The sequence below is a fragment of the Molothrus aeneus genome, chromosome 4 (genome assembly GCF_037042795.1).
Source record: "Molothrus aeneus isolate 106 chromosome 4, BPBGC_Maene_1.0, whole genome shotgun sequence".
Taxonomy (NCBI): Eukaryota; Metazoa; Chordata; class Aves; order Passeriformes; family Icteridae; genus Molothrus; species Molothrus aeneus.
The window spans coordinates 45,120,960-45,146,384 of NC_089649.1; the positions used below are offsets into that span (position 1 = coordinate 45,120,960).

The 25,425-nt window shown below is 35.9% G+C and overlaps 1 protein-coding gene across 1 annotated transcript in view; it reads left to right on the plus strand.

Moving 5' to 3' along the window:
* DLC1 (DLC1 Rho GTPase activating protein) overlaps positions 1-25,425 on the plus strand; it is a 214,725-nt gene that overhangs the window by 15,804 nt on the left and 173,496 nt on the right. The gene's annotated exons all lie outside the window — the stretch shown is intronic.

The following is a 25,425-nucleotide window of genomic DNA, read 5'->3' on the forward strand; positions in this document are numbered from 1 at the left end:
TATTCACTTTATATATACTATTTTATATATTTAATATATGCTGCTCAAGGATAAATGAGTATATGTCTTCTTTTCTTCTTTCTGCTTCTATCATTATTTGATTCATCTTAGGAAAACTTATTGTGTCCAGGGGTTTAGAAGCCTTATTGAAAAAGACAGTACAAGGGAAAAGTGCAACAAGATTTTAAAAGACAAAAAAAGGAGTGGAAATATTTTTTATAGTAGTTCTTTGGTCTTTAGCTCAGCCCCATGAGCATATGTTCTTGCAAAAACAAGTATTGCTGACTCTGAAACAATATTTTGTAATTTTAAAGCAACCAGAGGGTTTCACTGTCTTCACCGAGTAAGGAAGGGTATCATTACAAAATTTTAATGGAGAGATTCCTTGGCAATAAAACTCCCTTTGGCTTAAATGGAAGGAGATGTGGTGATTGTAGCACTATGGAATTTATCTTACAGTCTAGCTTTCCCAGTTATGCTGCTTATTCTAGCTAATAACCAGTTTGTAATTGTTTACTTCTCTCTGCCTTTTTTTATTTGACATCATCCAGCTTCTTTTGTCTGGGTTTTTTTTTTTACATCTGGTTTCTTTTAATTGTGTGGGTTTCATTGTCAGCTGCAGTGCCTCAGTAGCTGTTTCACTGAAGAACAAATTCACATATCTGAAGTACTCTGTGCCCACACAGCATCCTGAGCTGCTGGCTGTTGCTTCCTTGTCTAGATCATTTGGTAACAGTAATATTAGGTTAACATGGTGAGAAGATGTAAGCAAGTTTTGCCAAAGGTTTCAGAAGCCCTCCAAGCCAGTCTTCTTTTGGTAGTTTATGCAATCACAGTTAATGCAGTAACTGTTCAAATATCTCACAGTAAGAATATCTCAGAGTTACAAACAAGAAACAAAAATATGACTACCAGTACCAGAAATGCGAGTGAAAATGGTTCAAGTTTAAAAAAAAGAAAACCAAATTGGCATTGTAGTTGAGAACTAATTGACTCTGATAATAATTTCTCAGCTGCTTTACTTTGGCATCAAATTTTCTTTTAAAGTATATCTGTTGATATTGATGTGTATATTTCATATCATCAGCAAGATGAAGCATGCTATTGTTTTTAATAGCTCTGATTTGATGCTAGTTTCCATGGATCTTGTTTTGAGGTCACATACTCAGCTTTTAAATGTACAGTCATGAGAATAATATTTAAGAATGTGTGTATGATTTGTGTTTGTGTCATTAAATATTTTAAAGGACAAATTATAAAAATTCCACAGAGACAATAGTGAGAAGAACTAAGGAAGGAGATGAGCATAAAAAGGAGCAAAACAAAGAGTTTCTTCAAGGAATTTTGAGCTGCAACAACTGCAAAATTGTGTGTAATATAAAAGGGGATGGAGTCTGTAAATCTCAAGGAGTCCTCATTCTACTTTGGTTAAAGAAATCTTTGCCAAACACTGTAACATGAATGGCAAAAGCGAAGAGATATTAACTGCTATTGTTTGTGGTATTATTTATCTCTAAGCTCACAGAACACTTCTACAAGCAACATTCCTTCATAAGGGATTTTCTCACTTATATCTAAGCATGTACTATTTTACAAAAGCCTGTCTGTGTTGGTAATAGTGTGCAATAAAGAATGTGCCTATGTTTACAAACTTCCCCTGAAAGCCACTTTTGGAATTTTAAGAAAGCATTAAAAAAACTGCAGACTTGAAACTGAATCCATCCATAAAAGCCAAGTATTTGCTTTGCAGTGGCAGGAAAACTTAAAGGATTGGGAATGGCATATAAAACCTTTTCTCTCAAGGTCAGCAGTTCAAGCAGTGCAGTTAAGGTCTAAAACACACCACTGTCTGATTAATGCTCAGTGTCAATTATAGTTGCACACAATCATGTGCCCATAAAGGTCAGAATATGGGAAAAGGCACATGGAAATGAATTGCTAAAGGTATTTGGGCACCCAAATCTTCAGGTAGCACCTTAGGTGATTATGGAAAGGTGCTGATCTTCAGACATTTTCATGACAGTTAAAACTTAGGACCTTGTTGATACTAAATTCTTTTTCAAATCTGTTCCTCGTTAACATATTTTAAACTGTTTTTAATTGTGGCAATAGAGCATGACCTTCCCTCTTATCTTTAGATCAGCTGTCTTCAAACCAGAGCTGAGGTGAGAGACGGTGTGGATCTGATATGCTTGCTCTGCAGACGGATGCAGGTTTGAGGGCTTAAGGGCTTAAAGTTTAGCATCTTTGACCAGCACTAACTCCATTGCAGTAAATTGCTTTAGTCATGATGGATGTACTGACACTGAAGATGCTTTTTGCAAACACATCCAGCTGTTGCAGCATTCTTTGCTCCCTCAAGTCAACAGGGTTCAAATGTTCAAAGCACAGCACCCTCTTTGCCTTCGCTTTCTCAGAAAGACTTCCTAAGGCTCGGAAATGGGAAGGACCTGAATTTAATTGTAAGAAGTTAATGATATTAGGTCCAATTAAAAGAAACAAAATAATCAAGCTTTCCTGTTGTTCCTGATTTGATAATCAATTCAGTTCATCCACATCATGAAATTTATCGTTATTAATGGTTCCAAGTAGCAGAAACATAAACGGATTAACTGTATGTGGCTAAACCAGCTAGACCCTTCTGTATGCTTTCCTAGGTTAAATAAATTTAGATTTTAAAATAGTTACTTTACAGAATTGTACATGAAATTACATTTGGAACTAAAGAGCAAACTGTAGTGCTTGGGGTATCAAAACAGCTCACATGTATTTTCATATGTAAAAAGCAACAGAGCTTTTAGCAAACAGTTTTATATAAAACAAGAAGAGCACCAACTATTAAGAGAATACCCACAAAGGAGACTGTTTAAATATTATGCACTTATTTGTAAATGTAAGAAAATGGCCATTATCTCATACAGACTCTGTCAAATTTTTGTGTGTGCTCCATTTTATGTTTTTTCTCCAAGCTGCTCATCTCATCAAGCTTAGGCAAAGACAGGAAAATCCCTGCTGGGGCATATTTAGAAGGTTCACAAATGCAGCAGAACTCTAAAAAATTAGTTTAAGTTCTTTTTCAACACAAAAAAGAACTACTTTATTCAGCACCAGTATAAAAATTTGGGTTGAGGCGTATAGTCTCCCAGTAAGTTCTCCCCACTCACTTCCCAAGCACAATTACAGCTGTGCTGTTGCAGCCAGTGATAACCAGCATTTTGTAAATGCAATTTTTAAAATAAGGCTCAGAAGCTCTTTTAAATGACGGATCAGTAAAGGAGTGGAAAATCAACATTGTGAAGTCTGGCTCTAAATAGTTTGAATAAAAATCCATGAAGTTTAAAAAATGTGAAATGTTAACAAACTCCACTTACAAAACAAATCTTGGCTTGTTCTGTATATTTCATTGTTCTTCCACCATCCTCTCCTCTAAAATATTATTCCTAAAGATCATTCAACATAAATAGGAGGAAAACAGCAACAGAAACAACGGTGACTGTTCATTTCTCTCCTGTAGGACAATGTAGTTCCTCACGGCGGTCTGCTTAGAAGCTTTTCAGTTTCAAATAGATAATGTAATCAAATAGATAATGTAAGTCATTCTTGCAAGGCCAGAGAATATAAGAGTCAGGGCTATTCCTAATGCTCATTATAATTGCTGCTACTTTAATCCAGTTTTCTAGATCAAATACTGTGTGATTTGCAAGGGATGCTTAAGGACACAACCAATGTCAGCATAACAACAGATGCCAGTGTCAATAAGAGGAAAATTAATTAAAGAGTAAGATTAACAGGAGACTGGCAGAAATGTCAGAGGAGACCTGGGTAGAAGGTTACCTGGATGATGCATGTCTTTGGAACAGTGCCTTTTACCCACAGGAAAGCTGTAAGCTTTTAAAACATGGTTTTACATTTCCTGTTTTGTTGCAATAAATTTTATTTCTTTATTTCAACAATTATACTAATGTGAGAAAGCAAAGAAAATTACTTACTTGTATTCAGACGTTTCCATCCATATTTGCCTCTTGATTATTATGCATGTCCATGAGATGTGAAGGTTGACTCTTCCATTACGATCAGAATTACATTTTGTTTCACAATGCTAGGGCTGTGATTTTGGGGCAAGTTAGGAAGTTAGGCTCTTCCAGGAGTTTCTATTTGTATCACCATAAACTAATTTCACTGGAAGCTTAGGGAGCTTTGCTTGCTGGCTCATACTAAGGTACATGGGAGAGGCAGTAGGAAAACTTCACAAAAAAAACCATAAGAGGTACCTGTTTTACTGAAATTGTTTCTTTGCAACTCTTTTATGTGCCATCTGTTCTCATTGCATGATCCTTTTCATCTGAGCACTTAAAAGTAATATGATCTTCTTGTGAGCAATAATATCAAACATTGTAGGTATTTTTCTTATTTTATTGCTGTTTGTACACCAGAGTTTCCAGCCCTATCACCAGGATGTCTCTCCAAAGTCTTAATCTCCCTTTACCTCAATTCTGTCTTTTTTGAATTGTGATAACTTAATGATTCAGTTTTTTTCCTTTTTTATTAAATTTAGTTTTAAAGATTCTTACACTGGTTTTGTTATTTCTGTTTTATAGAAGGTGGTTTCATAGGCATCCAACCTGTACTGTATTGCTACATAAGCAGTGGGATGTAGGTTTGTTAGGGTTGCACAGCAACAATAACTCAGATCAACATAGAAAAAAAAGCATAGAAGATAAAAGCAATAAAAAGCCAATAGAAATGTGCAGGAAGTAAAAATTAAAAATGGAAATATGAATTTTGTTGTATTCTGATTTTGCAACTGGGAATTAAATTTACCTTTTCCTGAGATGCAGTCTGTAAACGTGTCAGTCAGAGTAAGATGACAGCTTTAAATGTTGGTGATTTTCCAAGTCAATGATCTTTAATTATTCGTTTGCAAAATATGATAAATAAATGCAGTCACTTCTCACAGTTTGTTTTCCCATTGAGTATTTTTTAAAGATAGTTATTTTACAAATATTCTAGTGGAGGAACCCAGCAACCAGCGAAGAAAACTGTCCTCTAAATTAATGATGATCTTTAGAAATTCTGAAAGTATAGACAGTCATGAGTGTTATTTGGATGGTTGTTGGAAGACCAAAGTTTCTGTGCTTCATTATGGTCATGGAAGACCAACTCCCAGCTGCTTAGATCTAGACATTGAAAAAGAATTAATGGATGTCAGTGGAACTACAGTGTTCTTAGAGTATGCTTAAGCACCTTGCTGAACTTGGGTGTTATAATACTTTGTAAATTTAGAGACAACAGAAGCTAGTTAGTAACTAGAGGTAATATCATAGTAAAATTCCCTTCAAATCATATGGTTCTCTAACAATATTTCCTGTACAATTCAGACCTGCACTTATGCCAGAGTAGCTTCATTTTCATATACAGAGATAGATAATATAATCTTGGCATCTAGGACATTATTTTTCTCAGTCTTGTAAAGGACAATGGCAAATGCAAATATTGGAAATGTGATTATCTCTTTTAAAATATGATCTTTCAAGCAGTGGAAATCTATTTTATCAGGTTTGGAATGTGGATTTGTTTTTGTTCCATTTCTGCATCTCTTGTAATTTTCAAACTTTATATAGGTTTTTTTAAAGATTCTCAAACTTTCTAAAGGTTTTAGAGAAGAGCATGGATCTGTTTATCCAAATTCATACTGTGAATGTGAGCACCATCAAAAATTGGTGAGACATCTTAAGCCAAATCAGTTTTTTGAAAGGTTAACTCCTACCCACAACTCAGAGCTACAGTCTGTAGTATTAGTACAGTGGGCAATTATTACTGAAATCCACAGTTGCTTCACCACAAGGAATTTGCTGCATTTGCACATTGCTATTAAATGGTCATGGTTTTGAAGGGATTGGGAAGAATCTGGCAAGAGATGCAAGTGAAGCAAAACAAATAGTAGGATTTCTTTGAAAAAAAATGAAACCTTCTTGGCTGTCATGAATATTTGTTTCTCTTTTCTGCAGTGAAAACTTGCTTTCTAAATTTACCATTTAATAATGAAAATGTGGTTCAAAAATATAGATGATTGAAACAGTTGGATTTACATTTTTTTAAATTATATGTATTTTCTGTGGTAATTAGTAGAAAGTGGTCATAAAGCACTCCTATTATTGTGGTAACATGACCACAAATTTTCTCAACTACTTTCACAAAAATATGTATCATAAATACTATCTCCATCTGGGAAGCTAAAGAATGCTTTCCGACAGACTTCCTTTATGTTTGGACTGAAGTATGATGTATTTCAAACAATGTGAAAAGTATTTAAAACAAGTTCAGAACAGGATGGGATGATTGCCAGGCCAATACAGTATAACCTTTATGCAAATTTTACTTTGGCACATTTTTGTGACAATGTTCAGCAATAAATTTTCAAGGCAGTGTTGTCTAGACTGCAAACCAAGAGACTGTTGCACATCAAATTATGCTTGGAGCTGAGCTACCTAAAATGGTCATGAAAGTATTTGTATTTATAAGCAGCTTGTAGTCACACACTACTGCTTCACCAAAATCATCTACATGCTTCTAAGGACCAGTCTAGAGAGCTTTAGTTTCATGTAGTGTGTACTCAGAGATTTCTAGTTATGACAAGTTCTGCAGTACTGATTGGAAGAAAATTTCTAAAATATTTTTTGCTTTATTTTTAAAATTAATCTTTAAAAACTCCTTACTGGCCAATTATTTACCGTGCACTCCATAAATAGTCAGTGGTAGGTCATGGTAAATGGGCCAATGACCACTTGTTAAAATGAAACCAGATTTTTAGTTAACATCAAACTTTTTAGGGAAGCGAATGAATAATACATAAAATCTTTAACAAATGGGAAGTGGAGTTAAGACACTTGGACAAAACACCCTGGATTACATGACATCACTGTCCACAACACATAAAAAATTTTTAGAAAAGGAATTTGCTTCCTAGAGCTGTTCCTCTCACACTTTCACAAGAATAATGCTCACTTTGAATTAACCTTCAAGTGAAAACAGAGAGATCTAAAAGGCACACTGAGATACAGCTTCCATCCAAAAACAGTACTTATAGCAGTAATCAGAAAAGACAGTACTAGAGCACTGCTGCCTATATTAAAGAGCCTTTGATGCCATAGCAGTGGCAGAACAGCTTTTTTAAACACAGTTGTTTACTACAGACATGACCTGTGCTAAAAGTAAAAGGTTTTTTGTGTTGCTGTATCAAAGAAGGCGATACAGAAGAACAGCCTACCCTGGCCAGCTCTGGGAGCTGAGGCTTTACAGCAATGTAGTCTTTGCCACTGCTAGTGGAGTACTTGACCATGGAAATTTGGTGGTGGGTTTGTCCACAGGCATCCAACCAGTTCCTGAGAACCTCTCTTGTGAGCTGAACTGCAGCAAGATTGAAGCTATCTGCAAAGCTTATCAGGGATTTTTTCTTGGTATTTTATTTTGGTTGGGGTTTTTTGTTGGGTTTTTTTGGTTGGTGTTTATTTTTATTTTTTTGCTTCCCACCATAATGGTACCTACAATTAAAACACCTAAAATGTGTTGCTCACACTTATTTCCTTTTACTGCTCCCTCTCAAAGGTAACATAAGAGGTTTGTAAAGGCAAGGAGGTTTGTGCCACAGAAAATACGCATGGTGTATTGAATATAGCCATACAAAATGAAACAATACTGCTTCTGCTGCCAAAAGCTATTCCAAGCTCCAGTGGATATGGCCAAAAATGGTTATGAATTCAAATTTAGAGGGATATTCTTCCTCCTTTGAAAAAATCTAGGCAGCAATACATGTGTGAGCATCTGTGTATGCTGAGGTAAATGTATGGCAAATATATACCAGATCCTTGCTGCTTTTCATAACTGTCACAGCTGATGTCTAAAGCTTTTACAACAATGGACACAAGAACTTGGTTTATGCACACGACACTAATGAGAAATTGGCTCACTGCAACATGAAGATGTCCTTCAATACTACAGCAGTAACTGTCATATCTGAAGTTTCACACTGTCTTTGAGGGGCTTTTCTGCACTCTCACCTTTATGTAAGGCTTAGAAGAGCAAACACAATATGTATTTATGTTAAACAGAAGTTTTCTGTAAGTTGCCTCCTTCCTATTTTTTTTCATGTAGAACATCCAATTAAACAAATGTTTCCATTTAAAAATCCTGAATATTTTGATAATGTATTATCTCATCTACCCAACAGAAAAGATCCTTAAGGAGCTGATTATATTCTTGCACTGTGTTTTAATCTCTTGGGTGTTATCCTCAACCTTCTTAAAAAAGAGGGTTTGCATGCACTACTAATCATTGATATGTGATTCATGGCTGTTTGATATGAAGGCATAAAAAAAAATCAACAGTGCTAAAGCTCATGGCTTGTGTTGCATGTAATTTTAGTTTCAAAATATTTTAACAGCTGACACGTTTATAGTAGTGAAAATGAAAAAGCACAGCCAGAAGCCAAACTTTGGTAATCTAAATCAAACTACTTTCCTACACCCAGATTCCCTGAAAAACATTTTCCTTCTGATAAATGCCAAATTGTATTTATCCCACACAGATTTACTAGTGATTCTATGTGCATATTACACCTCAATACATCTACTGAATTTGTTCCAGCAGGTTTAACTCACCTCTTTACAAATGCTCTACTGCTTGGTAGATGATGAAAAGATGATCAAGTGGTAAATGAACACTATACTGTTTTGACTTTTTGAGGAAGCAAAATTGCCAGAGAGTAAATAAGAGAAGAGATAGTCTCTCAAGACCTGTCTTTTTAGACTATCTTAGAGGTGGGATAAGACTAGAAAATAAAGATGTGAAAAACAATTGATTTTCTATGTAAAGTGAGAATTCAACTCTTAATTACATGAAGGTTTCTCAGCTCATGAAAACAACTCCCAGTAGACCACTCTGTTCCCAGGTCTTTTTCAATATTACTAGCATTGAAGATAATTTGGGAAGTTCTATATTAATACCTTGTAGTACCTTGATTAATATTCTTGTGCATAAGGCTTCCTCAGGACTCATAATTTATCACATTTCACGAACATTTTATTAAGCTTTTAGAAATGTTGCGTTTTAATTTTTACTTCAGCTTCTTTTGCAAGATAAGTTTTAAATTGATGGATTGTGCTTTTGCAGACTGAAGCCAAGTTATGACAATGGAGAAACCAGCTTTAATCAGATTCAGAAGAAATACATATATTCCTGAATTTTGCTGTCCTGAGAATAGTAAAAGTAGCCTTAGATTATAATGTCCATAATTTTTTTTTCTCTAGTTAATCCATACTCTCTAGCAGACACGAAAATATCCTTTTTCATCCAGAGTCTTCTAATCAGGGTGTTAAGAACATTAATTCTTCCCTCTATTCTTGCCTTTTCACAAATGCTTTGCAGTTTGGGGTTTTTTCCCTACTTTATGTACAAACCTGAGTGAAATATTGAGAATTTTAGATTTTGGCCATTTGGAGCTTATGTGCATGTGAAGGAAAGATTACTTGGTGACATGAAAATAATGTGTATTTTATTCCTTGCAAGTGTCATCATTTCACAGGGTTTGATTTCAAGGGAGCAGCCAAGCAGAGCTCTGTAGTCACATGCAGAGATTAGGAAGGGATTTTGAAGCTGCTGGCGAAAAGGGAGTGGCTTGCATGACTCTGCTCCACTTTGGTGTGAGGGGAGAGTGGTCCCAAACACTCTCAGATGCTAGTTCTGTAGTAGTAGGAGTGGTTCCTAGACCTCTTGTCCAGCATTTATTCAGTTGCCTAACACGTGTACTCAATCCTAAATATTGTGGTTTTTTCACTGCTTCTTTAGTGGGTGGAGTCAGCAGTGACTTTGTCCGTTTCTGGTGTCTCTCTCAGTCCTTTCCATTACGCCTAGCTCATGGAGGACAAACTCTCCTGTGTCAACAGCATTGCCTCATGAAGCATAATAATGACAGCCTAAATGTCAATAGTTAGTCACTGATGATTGTCTTAGGGTTTAAATGGAAATTTCTTACTTTTAGCCACTCTGTTCAGAGGGAATGTTTACCAGCAGAAACATAATTGTGGAGCTTTGATCTTTGCTTTGAAATGTCTTTTTGAGTGTAAAGAAAATTCATCTATGCTGAGAACAACATTAGAAGCTATTTCTGGACTTAGACCAGGATTCTGAAGGTGAAAGGACACTTCTCCAGCTCTCTCAACAAGTCCTTGGGAAAGTTAAAAATAAGTCTTGCTGAAAAAAAATTGGCACTTGTTATTTGAGAAAATTTCTTTATTCCAGGAACTGCCTCATGTAACAGAAATTTATTTACCATCTGTGTAGACTTGAAAAATTTTCCATCTACCAGATACACAACTGAAATAGCAACAGATTTTCCATCCCAATGGTTTCTACCAGCCTCCATTTTAAGGGAGTGTTGTAAAAACTTATGAAATTTTTGTGCACTCAGAAGAGGGGTAGCTCTAGCTCACTTAATAGACCATCTGTGAAACTCTGAGCTCTGGTTGTGACCTCTAATAACATCACCTCACTGTTGCTAAAGCATGTCACTTGGGGAACATGACCTCATAGACCTAATAGCTGAACATTTATTAGGTTTTTAAATTATAGTTCCATTATTAATAAATATTACAGTACTGGCTTTTAAAAAAATAGTCACTTGAGAAATTTATTTACTTTGAGTACAGATGTACTTCCTTAATTTCACAGCTCTGCAACTGCAGGGGGAGAAAAAAAAGTTAGAAAAGAATAAAAGGTGCCACCACCAAAAATATCCTCACTGATTCTTGAAGTAATTCTAGTCCTTTAAAATATGAAGCAACATGTCTGTAAATGTGAATATCACTTCTGAGTATTCATATCAATACACAGGCTGGAAACCAATGCAAGCAATTAGACAGAAAAAGAGCAAAGAGTTCAGGAACAGATGTCAGGGTACACAAGCTTAACTTCTGCTTGTTGCTTCTGCATTGGTTTCTTTCTTTCTTTCATGTATTTGGTGGATTCATTTTGCTTTTGTTTTTAATGCACATCAAGAATCCTCAAGAACTATGGGAGCCGATTCTTAGTTGATGCTTAGGTGGACTTTTTTTTATCCCATCTACCAAAATAATATTTGTGTGATTAGAAAGCTTGGTGTTCAAAGCAATTGTCAAAAGTTTCCTCTCAATTCAGAGGCCTGATTTGCTGAAAAAATTAAAAATCCCTATCTACCATTCTTATTATAGTTGAGGGGCTTTTCTGCCTTATCTATTTTTACGTTTTTTACCTGCTGCTCTGTTGAGGGTGTTTGACTAAAGGTGCTTAATCCTAAATAGGCCTTTTGCTTTCATAATTCTGAGTTTCTGAACTAGCAAAATTTTACAATATACGATGTTGTTTTTTTTTTTAACTAGCATTCTTACCGAATCCTTTAATCTGGTAATTCAAATCTGCATTTTAAACTTATTCTGTCTAATTATATCTATTTTGGATATCTGTATAACGTTTCTAATTGACTGCATGTGGTAAGGGAAGATACTGGTTTTTTATCAAAATCATATAATTGTGAAAATGAATGGATCTAAGTTTTAAACCATTCTATATTCCTTCCTGCTGCTGCTAAACTGCCTACAATCCCAAAAAGAGGAAATTACAACTTCTATTATCAGCATTCAACTGAATGTTATTCAACGACCTGACCTTTAAAATGTGAGTTGCAGTTCTCAAGGAAACAGGTTTTAGTTAGATTTGTGCTAGTGGGTTAAGGTACATATGCACTGTCATGCTTTAGTTTGGGCCAGGAGCATTCTTTTGAGGGGACTTTGCTGAGTGACATGATATAAATCATGAGAGATGAATGATATCAGATGGTGAGATTAGTGCACGCTCTCTGATTTGATAGCTGCAGGGCAGATTTTATAGTTCTAATGCATTGACTCACAAAGAAAAAATGTATTTTGGAATTATCAATAGTCAGTGAAAATTTTTCAGATATTAGGAAAAAAATGTACCCTGGAGTGTAGCAGATTCATATCTGCAGAATGTAAGTACAAAATAAAAGACACAGTCATAGCATTTTACATTCCCATAACTTAAAATGTGAAAATGTCTAACTCTGTCCTCTACATGAAACAAACTGGTTGCAAGATACATAATTGTTATGACTTTGAGAACAATGACTACAAAAAAAATCTTCAGAAGACAGATTTTTAAAATAGATCAGTACATCACAGTTTCCTTTTAGGTGAATTTGAAAAATATTCCTTGCTAGAAGAATATAGATTTCTAGCTATAGAATAAAGAATTAGCCTCTAAACAGATCAGGCAGTCTCTTGAAATTTTTATAGGTTTTGCTTTATCTGTCTGAAATATAGCAGATGCAATGTAAAACTAGTGAAGAATATTTTCCTCCTGTCCTTGTGCTTTCTAGTTCTCTCACTAATTCCCAGTAGTCTTGTGGTAATGTGTTCATTCTGTTGGCCAGCTGTTCAGCTCTCCATGAATGCATTCTCCTGATCTGCATGTCCCAGCATTTTACAAGTCAATGTCCTTTTCCACTTCAGTATAAAACTTTTTTGAAAGCAAAACTGTGTACCATTGGGAATGTAGACAGGGAATCTAATGCAAACATAAACTCAGTGAGGAGTGAAGAAATATATATTACACAGCATAAGCACTAAAGTGCTTTTAATATGTGTTTGAAATAGAAGTAGCAAGAAGACTGTCTTTTGTACTAGGGTTTATGTTGTGTGGCTTTTGCTGTTTTTTTTTAGGTGGGGGGTTTTTTTGTGTGTTTTTGGTGGGGTTTTTTTGTCTCTGACAAAATTACCCTCATTTTGTTCTTATCGCCTATAGTAGAAAGGAACTCTTTGGTTCCTTTCTCTAGGCCCTTGGTAGTAGAACCCAACAGTAAAGCAAATAATATCTCCCACCATTGCCATTAACTTTGGTCTTCAGTAAGGACAGAGTTGTGAGCATCAAAAGTAAAGTTTGTCTATACAAGGGGAATAGAAAGTGTACAAGCAGACTAAGACAGAATGAACGGATTTCTTCCCTCTTGGAACATGTTCTTCACCAAAAATGGCTTGTGGGATTATTAAAGACCAAGTGTTAAGAGAACTGAAAATAGGGGTGGTTTTCTCCCTGGTACTGTTGCTAATTCTTCAAGACAAAAGAGAAATTTAGCAGCTAGAAATCACTGTACTCTCTGGTCATCCCAAGGCAGTTGGAGGTGCGTTGTGTGGGGCTGTACTAATCAAAAATGCAAAGGAAATGTTTGTGCACAGTGTATTTGATGAATCTTTCTTTGTTTACTGTGGGGGAGCCTAACATTTCATTCATTGGTATGCAGCTCTTTGATTCAATTTGAAATTTAATTCAGTACAGAGAAAAACTGTTGTGTGTAGGACTCTGTAATAGTATAGTGTAGTTTTTAGTGGGTATTTTGAATTTGGGCTATTTGTCTATTTTGAATTGCTCCTTCTCATTTGACATCAAGTGGGATTTACACCCAGGCCACAGTTTCAGCAGGCAGAGAAAGTGTGGAGTGTGACTTAAATCAGTAATGCATGAGGAGGATCTGTGTCAAGAGGAATCTATGGCATCTACTTGATAACATTGTTGTTCATTCTCTGCTTGAGTGATTCCCATTACTCCATGACAAATAGTGAGATTTTTCTTTCCTACCATGACCAAAGCATAATACTTTGCCTTTCTCTGTGAGTACCCAAGTTGTATGCACACATATTATGTGGCAGTGGTTTTTTGATCATTTTTGGCAGTATGTGCAACAGTTGTTGCACATATGCAACAGTTGTGATTTTATCACTTCAAGTATTCTGTAGGGAACTAAGATAAGTGGTCACTTGTTCTATTTTTTTCTGTTCTGTATAAATGATATCCATCTGTATATTATTTGTGTTTTAAAAGGCAGCATAAGAATTGCAAGAAATATTCTTTTTAGAAGCTTTTTGTTAAAAACAGAGTATGATAGTTTTCATATAATTTCCAGTAAAAACCCTGAATTTTTTGATTTGTTGCTTAGGGAATATAAAGAAAATTTAGCAGTCTGGGAGAAGAGTTCCTGATAACAATATCAGTACAAGTATGAATAAATAGAACAAGAGAAATTACATATTCTCAGTCAAAAGCAGAGCTGGTGTTAGAGCTGGCAGTTCCTCGAATTCCAATATTCAATGGGCTTTAAGAACATAACATTCAGGCAAAATAATTATTTTATTATTATGCATATTTTAGGTAGTCAGTAGAATAATATTAAATATGTAACTTATAAAAGGAATATGTCAGTTGAAATAATGTACATAAACTATCACAAAGACAGTAGAAAGATAGTTTGGATGTGTTCTGGAGATTTTTTTTCCAAGTTTCAGCCTATTGACTGACCTTTTGTAGCCAGAAACTTAGGTCCTGAACCTGGGTCAGGACAATTACAAGCACAAATTTAGAGGATGGATCGAGACCAGCCCTGAGGAGGACTCAGGAGCACTGGTGGGTAAGAAGCTCAACATGAGCCAGCAATGAGCACTTGCAGGCTAGAAATCCAACTGTTTCCTGGGCTGCATCAAAAGTGTGACCAGCAGGTCAAGGGAGGAGATTGTCCCCCTCTACTGCACTCCCATGAGATATCCCCCTGGAGTACTGCATCCAGTTCTGGATGCAACATAAATATTCCCAAAATAAGAAGGACATGGAGCATGTTCAGAGGAAGCCAAGAAAATTCTCAGAGGTCTGAAACACCTGCTGTGAAGACAGGCTGAGAGGGCTGGGACTGTTCAGCCTGGAGAAGAGAAGGCCCTGTGGAGACCCTTTCAGTACTTGAAGGGGATGTGCAGGGAAGATGGAGGCAGATATTTTACAAGAACATGTAGTGATAGTACAAGAGGAGTGGATTTAAATTTAAAGAGTGTAGGTTTAGATTGGGCATTAGAAAGAAATTCTTTAATATAAGGTTGATGAGGTACTGGAAGAGGTTGCCTAGAGAGGCTGTGGACTCCCCATCCCTGGAGGTGTTCAAGGTCAGGTTGGATGTGGCTTTGAGCAGACGGTTCCAGTGGAAGATGTCCCTGCCCATGGCAAGGGAGTTGGAACTGGATGATCCTTAAGGTCCCTTCCAACCCAAACCATTCAATGATTCTATGACATGATCTTTTAGGAGTGCTATGATTACTTCTGCCAGATATTTTGAGAGTTGTCTTGGCAGTTGCTGGAGCCTTCCACATTTCCTTTAAGAGAGAGTCAGAAAATATGCCTTCTGGGCAGTGAAGGAGATATTTCGGATGGGTTGTATATCTAATGTCAAATGTACCACCTTGCCTGGACAGAACATGGCTTCTAGCCACAGCAGCACAAAAACTGTGTATATTGGTGAGGAGGATATGGACAAAAAATTAAAAATCTGAATGGTGCCCATTTATTGCCTACTACCATACCTTGACCATTCCCATCAACATAAGTCATACAGAAGAATCCTATTCTTTGTCACTTGCTGTATTCATTGGGTATGACAAATGGTCCACAATCTGTTTATAAACAGTGAAAGGGTTTTGTGACTATGGCAACATATACTGATAGAAGGACAGAGAAAGATTTATTAAGAAGGAATGGATCTCCAGTTTCAACAAGTAAAAGTTTCATGGTTATAACAATATATATTGATAAAAGGACATAGAAAAAATTATTAAGACTGATCTTAGAATTTTATTAAAATGAGCTGCCTCATGTAAGCCAGAGTTCCTACAATTAGGCAGTCTTTGCTAAAGTACACTGCAATGGAATTTACTAGCCAGAAAGATAACGCTTGTTCCTTAAAACAAAAACTCGAACGATTTGATAATTAGCTCTCAGAGGACTCCACTGGTTATTTTACAGCTGTGGAAAAAGCAGTAGAGACCTATTTATTGACCTAGCTATCTGATAAATCAGAAAGAGATCAGTGTCATGGAATCTTTTTGAACAGGCCACCTCCTGACACTGGGAAAGATGCAGATGAGGTCAAAACCCTCAGCTTCCTGTCTCAGAGAGGAAAACGAGAAAAAAAAAAATCTGATAAACATAGAGCTAAACAGAGTTGCTTTGGAAATCTCTAGAGATAAAGGGAGCAGGGGAAAACATGAAAAAAACAAACTTCTCTTGTTAAATGTAGCAAGACAATACATGTATTCAATAAATACAAAAAAGACCCTTCTGATTTATATTTTTTCCAATTTGATTGCACTGTCAGAACTGAGTCTGAAACATAAAAAGCAGTAATGAAACATCCCCAGCAGTCAAAATCATAGCGGACACAGTCATTACCTCACTGACCAGAGCATTAAATACACTTTCAAATATTACAACTCCATGGGTGGATCAGAGAAACAGGGTTCAAAACAGAGGGGTACTCAGCACTATTACTTAGGTCAAGTTCTTCTCTAGCCTTGGGAAAATACTTATCTTGCCTGTCATTTTCACATCTTTAAAATGGAGTTAATAATTTCCCTTGACGTGTAATGTGAGTTTAGCTGTATTAAAGATGAAAAGAAGTGTTGTAATAAGAACTTTGCAATTATCTGAGATACATACCTGATAGTTCCCCAGGAGCCTTAACATCTTTTAGAGCTGCAGTATAACTTCTTGCACTTCCTTCTATTCTGTATTAAACCTCATGGTTTGTTCCCAGTCAGGACACGTCTCCTGTTTTTACAGTGCCTGTGCTTTAAAATCAGATTAAATTTAGCAGTTCCATGTAAAATATCTTACCAGTGTGCCCTTACTTATTCGCATGTGCTTTCTGCCTCTCTGAGGTCTTCATACAGTAACTTGAGGAAACTGCATTTTCCAATGCCTTTTTCTGTCATTCTCTGCGTGAGCAGCTCCTTTCAGCTCTCTATATGTCTTTCTTCTTTTCAGAAATAATATAAATACTCAGCCTTTTTTGGGGTTGTATCAATATAAAAATTCAATTTAATTGCACATTTAGAGATATTTATTTTCTTAAGCATAAACATCTGCAGAGCAACTGTGCCCTGGACATGAGAAAAATAAAGTTGTAGAATGAAAATACTTTTCCAGTTTGTCCTGGGTGATAAACATAGCAGAAGGATGCAAATCAGATTGGTGACATCCTAATTTTGTTGCTAGCAAAACGTGGGTAAAACGTGGGTTATTTCACAGGGTTATTTCATAATCTATTTCTAAAAAATAGATTTTTTTCAATAGTCATCAAGTTGACTAAGCCTGATAATAATATTTATCATCTCATATTTCAAACAAAGAAGACCCAAATGGTATTTTGCTCCTTTTAATAAACTGTTAATGACTTAGTGAAACAGCCACATTGTCATTTACGTCTCATATTGTCATGAGTCAGAGGAAGCAGGATTTAACTAAAACAGTGATGGAACTGCAGTTCCAATTTTACTGGAAATTCTGTAACAATTATACTTTTTCCTTTCCCCCCTATGAAGAAGGATGTGTTTGATAGTAGTGACATTCATTTCAACATTAACTTTCTGTACAGGAAGAAGTACTTTTAGATTACAAATTCCTACTCTTCAAATTGAGCAATTACCAGCCCTACTCACCATCAGATGCTTTGAATACACTTGAACTCCAGAGTGTTCTCAGTGCAGCTCTTCCTTGGGGAGGCCAGCTGGTGGTGGTCTAGAAATTCACTACAGCTGGTCTCAGGGCTGGCTGTGGCCTGAGTCAGGTCCTTTCTCCAGACATGCATTTCTGCTGTGTGTTTCTGAGACTCTAGTTTCACTCTTTTGGCCTCACTAGTGAATCAGTAGCCAGAGTTTTCATGTGTTTCCTTCTTTCCCTGAGCTGATTTTGTCATGGTGTGTTAAGTCAGTAAAAGTTGGCTTATACCAAGATAAATATCAAGCCAAATAACCTGATATTAAATATATATATATAACAGTGTAGGTTTGGTAATTCTTTAATTCTTCTGGGATAATGCAGTCATACCTCATGAGATAATGCTTGATTAAATTCAGAGGAAAAAAATACTGGAGAGTACTTAAACACTCTCAAGCTGGTTATCTCAAGTTCTCTAATAGAAACATTTTGATTGTATGAGGACATATGCTAATCTGTGCCAGCTGTTCTGCAGTTAACTATTCCAAAAGTCTTATTCTCCCTTCTCAAGCATTTTTTTTCTCTGCAGACATATTTCATGCAAAAGCTATGCTGACCTTTAAAGATGTTTTATGTTTTTGTCACAAAATATAGTGACAGTACTTACTTCTTTTAATATTAAGAAACCTCACATCTAAAATGGTTCTTTAAAAGTGTAGCAAATGTTATTTCCAGCTTTGTGAAGGGTAAATAACCATAACAGCTCTGTGGTTATTTTATATAGGGGAATATAAGAGAAATAATAAGATAGTAATGTCAATGTTCTATTAAATAGAAAAGAAGTATTATTTTTTAAGTTAGTAAAGCTTCAGTCAAGAATGTGTCCATTTCTTTAATTCCTCACCACATTTACTGGAAATGATGGCTATTTTTTACCTTATGGATATATGTAGAAATAATAGGTATAGAAAAAGTATTGCTCTGCTGGCTTAAGCAATTTTCAAAGATCCAACCAGTAGATATTCTTTTCACAAAAATGTATAGTGTTACTTTTGCACTTTTAAGTACAGAGTAGGAGATATAGGTGCATATATGTTTGAAAAAAAATCTGTCCAAAAAATATCTTATTACCAAGGGTCACTATGTTGCACTGGGAGTCTTCTAATATTCATTTCTCTGAGGTGTAAATCATAATAAGATCAGTCAGTTTTTAACCCAAAAAAGTAAGGGAATAATTCTAAAATTAAGAGGGGCATTTTAACTTATTATCAACAAAACATTATTTTATGATAAAGGAAAAGCTAAAAAAATATATAACTGCTTCCATTTAGGGCATATTTTTAAACAAATGTGTATACTCCATTCTATGGTGGCTGTATAACTTTTGGTAACACAGGCTATTGTGACTGCATCCTGTCTTCTTTTCTGCATCTGGAAGCAGACAGTGATATACCCTAGGCTGTCTATTACATAGCTTCAAAAGGCTATGAGTCACCTGGAAAAATCCAGCTGAAATAAAAGTATGTTAATGTCATCTTTGTCTTGCTTTAAAAAAAGCTTAATAATTAAAATGGCATGTGCTTGTGCATGTTAAGATACTGAAAAACAGAATGATCAGACATTTCCATGCAAATATAATTATAAAGGCAAAATATTATCCAGAGTTTGACATTTAAGGATATATGAACATAAAATTTTGCTTAAAATATTTAATACTTTAAGTGCATTTTGCTTTACTGCAATCTACCTAAGCTGGAATATGCAGATGGGAAACTCTAATGTATACAGGCTGCTTCCTACCCTATGGCAATTCTTCATTATTCTTTGGTAATTCAGTTTACCAACAGTCACTGAATTAGTTCTACAAATAGCTGTTGTGTGTCTGATCATGATAATATCTCCATTGTCAGTACCTAGATTCCACAAACTTGAATTTAATTCACCAGATCATATTCAGTGACTAGTCTCACTAATTTCAGTAGCACTAATGGGGAGGAAATGGAAAGCAAATTATTTTTCTATTGACTTGAAGGGTTGAACTACTGAAAATGCAGTTCAAACAAAGGCTGAGGATTTGTGAAAATCAGACCAGGTTAACTGCTGGACTTCTAAATCTCACTTCATAGTTAAAGCAAAAAAAAATCCTTCTTATCATCTTACACTTTAATATTATAAGATAATTAGGGTATCATACTCTTGAATTAAATAGTTAAGGGCCAGGAGACATAGTTCTTAATATTACTGCTAAGCCCAGAATTACAATAGTGTCACCACTTTTACATAGCACCAGTCTCTAAATGCATTAAATTTCTATAGTGCCATAATTCTTATTTAATGGTAACACTATATAAGCCCACTAAAGATCCGAAACTATAATATTACAAATCCTTGGAAGCTGTGTATTTGGATTTCAAACAGCTAGTAAGGGCCTTTCCCATAATGCTCATAAACAGTAGAGAAAATATTTTTACATCCTTTACTTCAATCAGTTCTAAGATCTACTATAATCTGTCTCATCCTTTTGTAGTTACAGGAACTTTTTGCAGTGCTTGAAACATAAGTAATACTGCAGAAGCCTAAATATTTCATTAAATACCCTGGTCACTGATTTACTCACTGATTTTCAACTCTGTTTTTAATCAGCTGAGGTTTCAATCAGACACTAACTTAAGAACACATCTTGCATATTGGACCTGGGAAGAGTTTTCCTCCTGTGCCCACAATGCCCATGTTTATACCCAGCCCAGCATTGTCCATCTGTGGACAATGATGACCAACCTGTCCTTCTCAGTCTCCATGTTTCCCTCAGTCCTCTAGTGGCCTTTGAAAATTGGCAGCGCTTCTCAGAACAAAATTTTTCTGCTTAAATCTTTCTGCAATTAGATAATGAAATTACTAATAAACCACAAATGACAGTAATACTCTCAATGACACAATACAGACTTTTCGTAGCACATATAACTCAAAGATACAAGGAAGCAAAGTAAAAACAGAAAAAAGATTTTCCTTCAGCATGTTGAAAACCATGCTCTTGAAATTTTGAGATTTTAATAGTGATCTGCTTCACGAGAAGCATTTATTTTGCAGAAACTCTTTTGTATTTCAAACTGAGGAACTGAAAGGGAAGTTCATTGTGCAATTCTCCTTACATTTGGGATCTCTTCCTTCAAAAGAAGAACATTGTTGTGGAATTCACTTGAGGGTAGGAAGGTTGAATTAGAAAGCCACAATTTGTGATTCACTGCCTATTAGTCTTAGAGCTTTTGCAATCAAAGTTACTCCTAGCCCAACTGGCCCTTCAGCCAGACCATGTGGATCTTTAAGGATTTTCTTAGTCAGGTGGGCTCATTTCAGTAGGAGATGTTAAAGATTTTTTTTCTACTGGCCTGAAGCATGGGTGAACTACACTATGGGCCATCTAGAATTTCTGAAAATGCCTGGAAAGAATATGTATTTTTATTTATTTACTTCTCTTGAGTTGAACTGTTGATATGGCTTTCATACCATTAGACATGGCAATCACACAATGTTGAGTTTTCCAAACAGTTACAACTAAATCTAGAAGAATAAACTTCCCCTGCAACATATTCAAGCTAACAGTCTTATTGGATACCTACTCAAACCAGTAATGTTCACTATTTTTAAAATATCCCTTGCTCTTTGATGTTCATATCTGAACATTTTAACACTTCATTGATCACAGAAAATGTCAGGCAACTTGTGAAGAATAACAGAAAACCCAAAATTATGTATTTGATATTCTTTTTTTATCTTCCTGTCTTGAATGTTACTTTCTATTAGGCCTCATAAAATTGAGTTTATCCCAATAACTGTTTTGGAGAAGAGTTTGGAATTGAATCCAAGTTTGTTGAACATTACTTAAAATATGTGATTTAATCCTGGCCCAGATACATTTATCTTTTTTATTCTATTGCCTCTTTGTGATAACTCTTGAACTCAAACCTTCTATTTGACTTGGTAAAGTCACACTCGGAAATAACATTGACATCTGAATCTATTTTTCCATCTCTTATATGCCAGTATAAGAAGTGTTTGTGTGTGTGTGTGTGTATGTTTATCTCCTGCAGCGCTGTGGGCATATTTACAATATAAATATGTTGGGTGTTAGTCAAAACTAGAACTTGTAATCAACCTCACCTCCCATTCAAATTGCTCAGCTCCTAATCGCCGTCTGCTGCTTCCTTTGTGGACAGAAGCACTGACACTGATCGACTGAACCCAGTTTGAGCAGCATGGCCTTCCTGAGCTGCAGGCACTTCTGCTGCTCTATTCCTGGGAGACAGCAGCTGTGAAAGGAAGCTATCAGTCATCAGCTCACCAAACAACAGAGAGATGTGCAGGCATGTAGAGGTGCTGTAGGCTGAGCTGGGAGGCAAGAACTCAGCTCCCAGCTGGGTCCAGAGCAGGGCACAATGCTTTTCCTTCCTCCAGGCTGTCAGAGCTGAGCACTAATGCCATTACCTGCTGCAGCCTGGATAAAAATGTCAGAGACAAGAAGAAAAAGGAAAAAGCTGTGGCCACGACCAGGTCTCAGCTGGACTCAAGCCCAGGTAGGGCATCTCTAGTTAACTTCTCCCTGGGGGTAGGGGCTCAGGTTTCAGCTCAGGCTGTCATTTACTGCAGTTGCTCCTCATTACTCCCTTGATTGACAGTGTTAACACAGACTATGCTTTTCAGATACAGGTTAAGAGCTTAGGTATGATACACAATAATTTGTCACATCAATATTACTTACATGGTTATTTTCCTTTATTATCTTTTCCTCAACTCAATACATCTATGTGAGATATTTTCAGATTTTATAGTAAGAAAATCTGAGTTTTCCTTCTAATTCTGGTGCATACAATTTGGAGTCATATGTTTTGGTTACTGGTGACAGAGAAAGTGAAAATCATCAAACAGTCCTAGTATATCTCACATAATACTGATCATATCTGAGCTATGTTGGGAAAGAAAATAATAAGGTGATAACCCCAAGGAATGCTATTGGTGCTGAATTTTCACTTTAGTCACCATAAATTATGGGTGCTTTTAAAAAGACTATAGCATTCTATTTGGTTTTGAAGGTATTTTTCTTATCTTCCAAATAAGATTATTTGTCATATAATGTAGTATAATTCATTTGCTGGAAGGAATGGCTCCAGGGTATGACTGGCAAGTATATCCTGTGTGTGAAGGCCATAAGCAAAAGCAGCAATATCTATCCAACAGCAATACAAGCACTAAGTGGAATAAAGAGGTAAATCACTGAGCAAAATGCTTAGCTGCATTCAGTTACAATACTTTCTACCCAACCTGATTTCACCAGTAATTTCTGTAGATAATAATTAATTTCCATTCAGCAATGAAAAAATTCAAGACAACCCTAGTATCTGGTTGGAAGGGTCCTCAGGAGGAGTCTACTGAAGCAGGAATAGATTTGAGATCAGACCAGGTTTCTCTGAACTTTATCCAGTTGGATCTTGAAAGCCTCCATGGATGCAGCCTGTAGAACTTCTCTCCAAAGAAAGTTTGGCTATATCAGAGTCATTCCTGGCAATCAATCATTCATCTCACCTGCTTGTTGCTACCTGCATGTCTCAGTCAGCTGCCAGCAGTTTTGACCTCATTAATGCTGTGAGGTGAAATGGCTTCAACTGACATTTATTTGCTGTCACAAGAGAAGAATGCCCTGAGTGTGCTTTTCTACTCCTAGAGATGTGCTTTTTACATCAGAAGGCAGAGGGTTTTTCAAGTTGCTCTTCAGGAGGAGAGTCCAAGAAGGACTAAAGAATTGATGTGAGAATGGCCAGAGATGGAAGAATACCCCTGCACTTGCATTGTAGAGGGAAAGGAATGCACCTGAATATGGGGATGGAGGGAACTCAATATCATTTCCAAGGAGAATAATTTTTTTAGGTTCTGCATTTCCATGCAGAACAAAAATTGATAAAAATAGGAATTGATAAGTTCAAGCTAGAGAAAGGTTGTAATTCTATGTTAGAATTAAGCTTTTAGTACTAAGGAAGGCAACATTGGAATAAGACCTTTGTTGCTTGAGTCAGTTTTGGTGGTTTGTAAGTAGAGCTGAAAAACGATATATCAAGTATGATAGCCTTGGCATTGAAAGACAGATGACATGACATTTCAAGATCAATTCCAGTTGTATATTTTATGATTCTATGACTTTCTGTTGTTAGCTCATGAACAGGGTATGTGTAATATTTATTATTGTGTAATATTTCAAGCAGTTAGTGTTGATGATTTCAGATTAAAATAGTCACTAGTCTTGAGAAGCTGAATTTACTGCTGAAAAAAACAGTGAATGTTAAAAATTATAATACAAAATGTATTCATTTAAACATCTATGGAAAAATTGCTGAAGTAGCAATTATGTGGTGCAACTTTGGGCCTCCTGAGGATTTAGGATAGAAATGAAAAAGGAAAATGAGTATTTAAAATGAATCACAGAAACATATAAGCCTCACACTTTTAGGGGAGAATGAATTCAAGGATTCAAAAAGGTAGTGGCAGAAGAATGAGGCTTTCAGACTAGCTTTGTCTTTTGGTTCTGTGTTACATGGGTTCTCTCCTTTGATGTGAATGGAGAGTGAACCCTAAAGGCTCCTCAGGGCTGTAGTCTACAGGCCAGTGTATGTGTGTCTGAGCAAGCTCTCAATGCTGGGCACTGTGCACAGATCAGTCCCCTTGAGTAACATTTAATAGCTAGAATAATTCCAGTGTGCATAAACATATTTCAAAGGCATACATGAAATAGCTGAACATATTATAAAGAAAAGCGGAATTCCTTGTCTGAACCACAGACTTCTCCAAAATTCCAGTCAACCGCTTACCACATGGTCACTTAGCTTTGATGAATTTCAGACAACAATATCCAGAAGACAGATGCTATTAAGGGGTCTCTGAGGTAAACAAGGGAGTTTTGGTATTTTTTAACTAAATTTGGGCCATTATCTGCTCTTCAGAATCATCTCTGCAGAGATGATGCAGTAATTGTTGTAGAATTTTAGAAAAGCTTGCATGACCACAGCATCTTGTTTATTTATTTTAGGAAACATCTTAATTGTAAGATATGGTGTGACATACAAAGGGTGATTCAGCTTCCTTTGATTCTGTATTTTTCTCAAAACCTCTAATTATCATTCATTACTATTTGCTAAGAATTCAAAGTGTGAGAGCAAACTTGCTTTTCAATGATTTTTTTTTTTTTTGAGCTGTCTGGATTCTTTCTAAATGTGGCTGAAAAGCAATAACAGTTTCCTTGATCAACATTTCCACTCCCGACATGTTTGATCCCAATCCCAGTTTTGGGGGGCTTGTTTTGTTTGTGACTAACCTTTCATGTAGTTAAACTAAGTCTGATATGAACATCTAATTTTGTAATCCTTTTGTTGAAACCCTTTTATTGAGGCAGGTTCTGAGCATTCAAGTTTATTGGGCATTAACCCAAACCTGAATGTCTTATTCACAAACTAAAATGTTATCCCCATTCAAGATCAAGAGTTTTGCTACCACTTCATCAGTAGCCAATTAATGCTCTCATAAATATCAGTGTGCAGTGAATTGTGATACAAAAGTAACCTTAGTTTAAATCTCACTGTGCAGAAGTAATTTAGTAAGAAGGTGATTGTCACTGAGACAATCCAATTTTCACATGGGAAAACCCGAGCTCTTTCCCAAGAAAACAAAGCACTGAAATTTCTTCCTCTGAATATACAAGATTAGCCAGGGTTTTTCTCATGCTATCATGTTCTCTTACAAACGTCTGACATAAAAAAATATTTCTGGAATTTCTTCAGCTTCATAGGCCGGCAAAGCTAAAGAATA